Here is a 232-nt window from a genome sequence, read left to right as displayed (position 1 = left end):
GAATATTACTCAGCTATTGAAAAGAACACATTTGACTCAGTTCTAATGAGGTGGCTGAAACTGGAGTCCATTATACTGAGTGAAATAAGTCAGAAAGAAAAACATCTTCCCAGTGGTAAAAAAAAAAAAAATACAAATACAAGGATAGATACATATTCTACTTTAATGTGGCACATAGACAAATACCTGTATATACATGCATATAGGCACAATGTAGACAGAAGTATGTATT

The sequence above is a fragment of the Bison bison genome, unplaced genomic scaffold, assembly GCF_000754665.1.
Source record: "Bison bison bison isolate TAMUID 2011002044 unplaced genomic scaffold, Bison_UMD1.0 scf7180017864317, whole genome shotgun sequence".
Taxonomy (NCBI): Eukaryota; Metazoa; Chordata; class Mammalia; order Artiodactyla; family Bovidae; genus Bison; species Bison bison.
Note: the sequence above shows the minus strand (reverse complement) of the source record.